Source organism: Montipora capricornis, chromosome 10, assembly GCF_036669925.1.
Source record: "Montipora capricornis isolate CH-2021 chromosome 10, ASM3666992v2, whole genome shotgun sequence".
Lineage (NCBI taxonomy): Eukaryota > Metazoa > Cnidaria > Anthozoa > Scleractinia > Acroporidae > Montipora > Montipora capricornis.
The window spans coordinates 33,225,939-33,234,253 of NC_090892.1; the positions used below are offsets into that span (position 1 = coordinate 33,225,939).

Consider the following 8,315-nt stretch of genomic DNA (forward strand, 5'->3'; position numbering starts at 1 on the left):
AGAATTTAGTAAGAACCTTAATTACTTATCGAATCGTGATTTGTGCTGTGCCACAACTTCTTCTTTTGCTTGCCTTGGGTGCTGGCTTGTCAGAGGTTTTGGGAGGGCCTGCAACGCTGGCTTGAATTCCTGCTCTGCAGCTCTGTGTGATTCTTAGTCGGTGAAGGTCATGAAAAAGTGTTGTTACATAATCTAAATAAAGAAAGGTAGATATAAAGTATGTGATTCTCCAGGATTCAAGAAATGTTTTTATATTATTCATGCTCTGTAAAAAGAGCTTTGTGACAAAGACAAACTTGAATAAAATATATGCAGAGCCTACACGTAGCTATTTGTAATAGTAAATGGACCAAGTTGGGTACAATTCAGGGAGTAATCGCACAAGTAATTTCAAAACAGGAGAAGTGCATGATTACTCCCTGAATTGTACAATAAAGCAGTTTTCAATTGAGTGTCGAAAGCAATCAGGCAATTATTTTGGTTTTGGTTTTGGTTTTGGTTTTACTAATGGTTTCAGATTGGCTGAGTAGTCTAATTAGTAAGTAATTGGTTTGGTTTTGGTGTTATGACAGCCATTTGAAAACCGCTCTATCAGGTCCAATTACTAATTAATCGTATCAATATCAAATTTATGGTACTCAGTGTTGTACAATTACCATACGAGCAAGCCTGTTTAATTTGTTTTGCCACAGCTCCCCCTTTCTTGTACTTTGGATATGACACCAGCCACTCTCCAGATCCTTCAGTCTCTCCACGTTTAACTTTTCTTTGAGGTTTGCTTGCATTCTCATTGAAGTGGAGGGCTGCAATTTGGAATCTGAAAGGTTAAGAGCAAGGAGTAAAAACTTCTCCAAATTTCTCCAAATTATTTTATGGTTATCTGACATCCCCCCATTTTAATCTACAAGGTGATCTATGGACGTCAAAGGTTTTCCTTGCTAGTGTTACAGAATATTGGTGCAGTTAAGTTGTTGCAAGGCTCTGCATATTCTCCAGACTCTACGTGTTTTATTTTGTGATTTCAAACATATTCACTATTGCCGGAAATTTGTAGCTGCTTTCAAAGCTGTTGTTTATGTTCAGAGATGAAAGATTAAAATGGTACTACTAAAATAAAAAGTAGTAAACATAGTAGAAAATAAGTGCTAACAAGATAATGTTCAAAACAAAATGGCATGTAACAGGCTACCTTGCTCTCATTCCCTGATATAAGAATTGTGTGTGCTTCGGGGCAAAGTATATGTCCACTTTGTGTCAAACCTCAACTAGGGACGTCTGATCAGAAGAAGACAACTTTGTAATGTCCTTTAAAAAATATTTGCTGCTGATAACTGTATCTAATTCTTTTAATGCCTTGGAGCCTGTTACAAACAAGATGAAGTGTGTATCAGTGGAATATATCATTAAAAAAGTAAAATCTAGAATAATAAAGACAGGAGGTGTAGACTCAGAAGCTGTTCTTAACAACATCATGGAGTGGGTAATTAGATTAAAAATATTATTAATATTCAGGTATATAATAGAGTCTTGAATTTGTAACACAGCTCAAGGAAGATGAGCTGAGATGTGATTCACTATTATCTGTTGCGGGGGATTCCAAAGTGTGCCTCGTAGTGCAATCCCACAGAACTAGTTCAAATGACCTCTTCTCAACCATTTCCTCCTCTCTTGTAAGGGACCATGAGCACATCTTGGAAAAGCTTCAGAATGCCCCTCATGCACATTTCTTACATGGTTTGTTATAGAATGCCATTTGGCAACTACTTGCTGTCCATCACCATTGCTGCTGGCAGCACACCAATACATGTGGTTCGAAATACTTTGCTTCCACTCTCCAAGAATAGCACAAGACTTTTTCTTGGCAAGGGCATCAATTTTCTTTGAGATGTCTGATTGAGAAAAAGTAAAAATTAAAATCTTGCCATTTAAAAAGCTTTAATAAATACATCAATAGTTAAATTTAATCCACATATTATTTAGTGGCTCATTAGTAGGTATTGGGGTTGTAGCTGCCCACAAATTTGCAAAGAGGGGGAGGGGGTCACATTTGAACCCCTCTCTTGCAGTTAAACTAGACACATACAAGATGAGACTTTCTGTAACATACTTGTTGCCATATGCCAGCAGTCAAATCTGTGGTCAATGTCACTTTCACTTTCCCTCATGTATTTTTTAATACCAGCGTGTCGGTCGGTGATTTTGGTCTGGATAGTAACTTCCTGATTCTTGATTACTGCAAGGCCTCTCTTTAGACCTTCGAGCTCCATGTGGTAAAAACTGCTGTTGCTTCCTTGATGTCGACAGTTTTCTCATCCTCCTCAACGGTACTGTCTATGTTGTTGTCATCTAAGTCCCTATTAGTGTATCAATTAGTGTAATATAAAAATGCACATCAACGCCATTAGAGCTTTCTGATAATTCAGGCAAAAGCAGAGATGAACGCTAGTTTTTACTTGACGGAAAGCTACCAAAAATTAATAGAGGCCTTGTATTTAAAAACAGAGTGCGAGTTATAATAGATCTTTCATAACGTGCGTAAGCAAACCACCAACCACTCATCTCCACTGCTGCCATCACTACAAACGCTGTCTGTTTCGGATGACTCCTCAGTCCATTCTGTTACTGGATTAGGCAAGGCTTCTGACTTTTCCGGTAGGTCAAACTTTTGCTGGGAGATTTTTTTTTTGAGTCTTCATCACCCAAAGCACACTGAACTGCGCTAGAAAGCACTGTTTTAAAATAATGTCAATGGAAATAATTAGCTGCAGTCTTTGGGAGTGAAAATGTCATAATTTGGTCGTGACTTACTTTTAGGAGTAGCTGTTTGATTTTGGATGGATCTGTAATTTATTCGGGTGGTCTGAGTTTGATGACTCCTTACCTTGAGAAATTAGAAATATAGTAATTATGACAATGAACAAAATCTTGCCCACAGTGCATCTTTTAATAAGTACTACAAGCATATAAGGTTTATTGGGACCAGGACGTCCGTGTGCAAAGTTTGCTCAGTAAGACCTCAGTTTTCTTACCTGTAACTGGTGAATAATTGTAGTTTGTGTAGCGTTGTTGTAATGTATTTCTTTATATGTTTGCGAGGAAGCTTCTTCTTTCTCTGGAGACACTTGCACTGCAACTGATATGTTTCTGGGTGACTTAGGTCACAGGTTTCCATTGACTGTAAATTTACAAGTCTTCGTTTTTACAGGGGTCTCGTTAAGGGCTTTTTGCGGAGATTGCACATGGATGTGAGGATCTGGTGATCTGTCTAGCAATTCGGACAGGACCTACGTTTTAATAAATCAGAAACTGATAATGTTAGTTCATCGGAATCCCGCTGAGAAGGGTGATAACGATATTACATAGCCTTCAACTTGCAACTGCAGAATGCGGCTTTGCAACTCTGTATTGAAACTTAATGGATCTTGGGGAAACTTAAAAGTGCTAACTTTGGATGTTGAGTTAGTGCACTTTATTGCCACACAAAACACCATGGTTTTCCTAGGAAGTTCACAGTGATCTTGAAACCAAAACAGTTTCAAATTTCCCGCTTTTCTTCAGCTCACTAACAATGACGTCACAAGTTATATTTCCAACACTTTTCCGACAATTTTCCCGACCGCTCTACGATTATGAAGGCTAAAAAACAGTGATTTTTACATTCCAATATCTCCGCAATGCTTCGTCCAATTCGTTTGAAACTTCAGAATATGTTTATTTTATACTTAATGAACACATTGGACGCAAAAGAAATAATGTCAAAATTTTGGTTCATTTGACCTTTAAACAGTGGATAGTGATTTATCCAGTGGATAATGCTATCCACTGAAGACTGCTTGCTCGTTCTTGTGCAGTTCACCACTTTCAAATGCCCTCAGAAGGTCACCATTTGATGTAATATGAATAACTAATTTCAACCCCTTCTGCCTCATTGAAACCAAGGTGCTCTCCATACATATCAACAAGCATTCGTGTGATACTCTGTACGTCCATCTCCGGGAACTCATCAATCCTAAAATTTTTCAAAGGTTCGTTTATTGTTTGGGTCGTTCATCATGCGAACTTATTTATGCCGAGAGCGGTGCCTATAAATAAACTATGCGCACAAAAGACTAAAATGGGTATAATTGCGGTCGTGCATGCAGCCAGGATTCACTGAATCACGGAGAGATTCAAATGCTAAGGTATGGCTTAGTGTAAACTCATAGTATTTGATTCAGTGAATTAAGTTGGGGTGAAAAATAGCCACTAGCCACATCCTGTGGCAAGCCCCAACCAAAGCCGCAGACACGCATGCCCTAATAAACACTGCACCAATGATAAAGAAGAAAGATTACGGACAAATGCGGTATGAAGGCAAAAGGAGGACCAGGGCACACGCTGATATGTCCCTGAGGCCTTCTCAAGTAACATCGAGAAATAGACACGACCGAGTGTTCTAAAGGAACCGATTAATCATGATGAAGTTAACAGTAATTACAAAGCCAGCCCTTCTCTGATCTTTGTTGTAGTAAAATGTTAAAAGTGCGAAAATAAATATAGGACCTAGGCCCAACACGCTGCCCAAGCCTATGCCTGGAAGGTGAGCGGTGTTCTCAGCTGCAACTTAAGGAGTGCAACGAAGAATAGAAACAACATTGTTGCCCCAGTCCTTGACTGAAAGGCAAACTTATTTAGGTTGACGAATGTATAGCTTAAAAGCGGCAGATTTCCAACGGCCATGGTGATGAATCTGAGCATCTGATAATCCCTTTTCAGCCGCAAAAGAGGTGGCGCAGATCCGGAAAGAGTGGGACTTTTATTTGGATGAATCAAGTTTAGCGTTTGATGAAGTTGCTGTGTAAAATGGCCAGTTTTAACTGGGGTTTTATCCGCCAAGCAAAATAAGGCACCCGGCGTGGTACCCCGCATAGCACAGTAACATTGTAAGTAGGTCACTGGGCAAAACTCTGTGCCCTTTGCAGACACCAAAACGACTGAAAATGGGCGCTTGCCCGAGTTATGTTTGAAGTCCGAGATGACAATTCTCGCCGAGGTCACGCATTCGTTTTTAAATTGAAAGTGAAGGTCCTTGATTTGTACTAGAGGTTTCGAATTCGCCCACTTGGCCGTCAGTTCACCCACTCGGGAAAAGCTATAGAATGCTACCAAAAACATCGTTTGATACAACAGCCTTTGAAATGTTGAGGAATTGGTATGATTTAATGGGAGAACTAAGCGTTCCAACACACTGCGTGTTATAGGAAACCTAACATCCGGTGAGGACCGTAGCTTACTGTGGGCCGCTAAAAGCTTCTGCACTAAATTTTTTTCAGTGGGATCAGGGAAATTAGCGGACGTCACTTACTGTGGAGACATATCTTGAGATTGTGGAGGATGCAAACTTCCTCACGTAAAGATATGATATAAACAACGATAAATTATTTAGCGAGACCAGAAGGAGCGAGTCACGTGAACCGCCAAATTCAGAAGAAAACTCGACACATGTCAACCAAGCTCGTTTGTATGTATTACGTGATCCCTCAGTGATGGCTGAGTGTAGAAGCTCGTTCAAGTGATGGGCCAATTTTTGGTAGTAAGGCGCTAGTAATCTGAACTTCTCTACCTGTAAGCAAGATAAAGCGTCGCTTTTGCGGTTAACGCAACCAGCCACATGCTTAGCATGAAACAAAATATTGTATTTAAGAGTACAGAGAACAAAGAGCCTAAGCAGAACCATAACTGCACGATCCTTAGAAGTTTGTTTATTGATTTTCTCAAGAACTGCTTGATTATCGGAAAAGAAAACCATGCATTTGTCAGGCATAAGCAGTCGCCAAATCTCAATCGCCAAGACAAGAGTCTAAGATATTAATATGGAATTGCTTCCAAGTGGCGGCCATTCCGCAAAAAACCAATGTTTGCCAAATATTGCTGCATAACCCAGAGAACCATACGCATCTGTAAACAAATTGAGGTTTCTGGAATTGGCCCATCGAGATCTGAGGCAAAAGGATTTGCCGTTGTATGCACTCAAAAACTAGCGTCCAAACGTTGAGATTGTGTTGGTTAATCTTGGTCAAGTCTATTAAAGGGCACAGAAAAGCACGCCCAGGCACCACAACACAGCAGGCAAAATTGAGAAGCCCTATTAAAGGTTGTAGCTCTTTCAGTGTCACGCTTTAACAAGAGCAAAAATCAACCAAATGGGTACAGCATTTGACAAGCTTGTCCTCTGGAAGATGAACCCTCATTAATATGGTATCTAAGGTGATCCCAGCGAATTGTAAAGCAGTGGTGGGGCCCATAGTTTTGTCATCAGCTATCAGGATACCTATGCGCCGACACATGCAAAGAAAATTATCGAGGTCTACCTGACATTTTGTCTCAGCGAGCGCAATAAATAAAAAGTCATCTAAAATATGAATGATAGACGAAGCGTGCAATTTATCTTTAGCAATCCATTCTAACGCAGTACTGAATGTTTCGAAGCCCGTGGCCAAGATGGACGTGAAATTTTGTGCTCCGTCTTCCTGACCTGATTAAGTCGTCTTCTTTTCTTTTTAAATCTCATTTCTTTTTCCTAACCCACTAATAAGATCCGCTACTATGGAAAGAGAAACCGTTACCTCGCTCAAGCAACAAAATCAGGCTTTTAAGGAACAAATAGACGCTTTATTTAAGGAGGTAAAGTCGCTGAAGGAAAAGTGTCAAACTGAAGGAACCACTCAGGCTTCTGGTAACGACAGTAGCAACAAAGCCTCAAATGCTGAAAGTGAAAGAAGTTTGCAGTTTTTAAGCGACAAATATGACCTGACTGCTGCTAATTCTGATATCTTAGTACAGCTCAAGCAAATAACTCGTCGCCTACACGAATTAAGCAATCAAGTGGAACGTGTTAGTACCGCCATTGATGAAGCCGAGGATTACAGTTTTTAGTATAATGTTAAAATAATTGGTCTACCGGAGAGCGCCAGTGAATCGGCACTCGAAGCCAGCTCTCTTTGCACTAACCTGTTTGGACAAATGGGAGTTGAAGTTTCTTTACTAGACATTGATATTGCCCGTCGCATATCAACAAGGCGTGAAAGAGATGGTCCCAAACCTGTCATTTGTAAATTTGTCAGGCGGCTGGCGAAAGGGAAAGTTATGGAAGTTCGTCAACGAGCAGCTGAGGTTAACCCGACAAGTATCGGTTTGTCTGCTGATACCGAGCTCAGAGGTGTAAGAATCTTTGATCATCTTACTCCCAAAAAGCAGAAGCTACTCTTTGAGGCCAAGAAACTCAAAGAACGTGATCACTACCGCTTTTGCTGGGCCAAGAACTCTGTTATTTACCTCAAGAAGGATGAGGGTTCCCATGCGATCAAAATAACAGATATGGATTGCCTGCGAAGATTAGCCGGGGAAACTTGATTTCCCAACACTGATAAGTATTGTTTTCTTTTCTTTTCTTGTTTTTTCATGCCGGATGTGAATAGTCAATTAAATTTGCAAAGTCGTTCTTTATTTCAAGATCTACCATACTTTGGTCAAAATATTACTTCAGTCCATGGTCAATTTAACAATTGTTTATCCTCTCATCTGCCCTCCAAAAAGCACCTGGAAACGCTCTGTAGCATCTATGACCTAGATTTATTTAGTCTAAATACAGGTGTAGTCTATAATCCTGATTTTAACCTTTATAATCACTGCATACAGAGTCGTTATTTTTCTCCACATAGTTTCAATAAATTCAAAAGTAAATTTCCCAGATATGCTGGTAACTCATGTTTTTCTTTGCTCCATAATAACGTCAGAAGTCTTAAGCGAAATCTAGAAAACTTTCAGGTTCATCTATTAGATGAGTTGGATTATGATTTTAGCCTTATTGGAGTTTCTGAAACAAAAATTAACAAGTTAAAGGATACGGATTTTGATCCTAGCATATCTGGCTACGTTTTTGAATATGTTCCGACACCTATAACCTCTGAAGGTGTTGGTTTGTATATTGATGACTCTCTGAGGTATACAGTTATTGAAAAAACATCAGAGGAGGCTTTCCAGGCGCTCTGGATTGAAATACAATTCTTGCTGAAAGGTAACATGATTTGGGGTATAATATATAGGCAGCATAACTCCCCCCAACGCTTTCAGGAGTATTTTGATCTCACACTCGAGAAGTTAATTAGCTCGAATAAATGAGTTTACATTATGGGCGATTTCAACATAAAGCTCCTTCACGCTGAAACTCCCCGCTATGCTTATGATTTCTTACTTTCTCTACAAAGTTTTTCGTTTATTCCAACTATTGACAAACCCACGTGTGTTTACAATAATTAAGCCACCCTAATCGACAA

General features: G+C 39.7%; 1 pseudogene; it reads left to right on the forward strand.

Annotated features, from left to right (window-relative positions):
* Window positions 1-6,585: 6,585 nt before the first annotated feature.
* Window positions 6,586-7,392, forward strand: LOC138022076 (uncharacterized; annotated as a pseudogene).
* Window positions 7,393-8,315: the final 923 nt, after the last annotated feature.